The sequence below is a fragment of the Octopus bimaculoides genome, chromosome 15 (assembly GCF_001194135.2).
Source record: "Octopus bimaculoides isolate UCB-OBI-ISO-001 chromosome 15, ASM119413v2, whole genome shotgun sequence".
Taxonomy (NCBI): domain Eukaryota; kingdom Metazoa; phylum Mollusca; class Cephalopoda; order Octopoda; family Octopodidae; genus Octopus; species Octopus bimaculoides.
In genome coordinates, this window is record NC_068995.1 from 51,496,041 (window position 1) to 51,496,629 (window position 589).

A 589-nucleotide genomic window follows, 5' to 3' on the forward strand; every position below is an offset into this window, starting at 1 on the left:
TGTATGTGCGTGTGTGTGTCTATATATGTGTGTGTGTGCATATATCTATGTGCATGTGTCTGCGATTCTGTGTTGGTTTTGTTCAAATCCCTGTAACCCAGCGGTTCGGCAAATGGAAACAACAAACAAACGATTGAACAAGTTCCAGGTTTTGAATAAGTAACTTGTGAGGTCGATTAGTTCGACAAAAAACGCCAAGTTGGTGCTCCAGCATGGCCACAACCCTATTACAGAAAAAAAGTAAAGGACACACACACACACACACACACACACGCACATACCACAATGCGCGTGCGCACTGAAACGCACACTCACACACCGACCAATCAGAAGTTGAAATCTATAACCGATGCCAAACGGCCATTTGACCGCTGTGATAGACATATATAGACTAAATGACCGTGAGATTGGCCTGGCCATCAGGTTAATGTTTTCCGATGGAGATATTTGACCGATTGACCAATGACCTGTGAGCTGTCTGATAATGTAATCGACACACAAACTCATTGACCGGCTACGGGAAGAGGAAGAGAGGGAGAGAGAGATAGAGAGAGAGAGAGAGAGAGAGAGAGAGAGAGAGAGAGAGAGA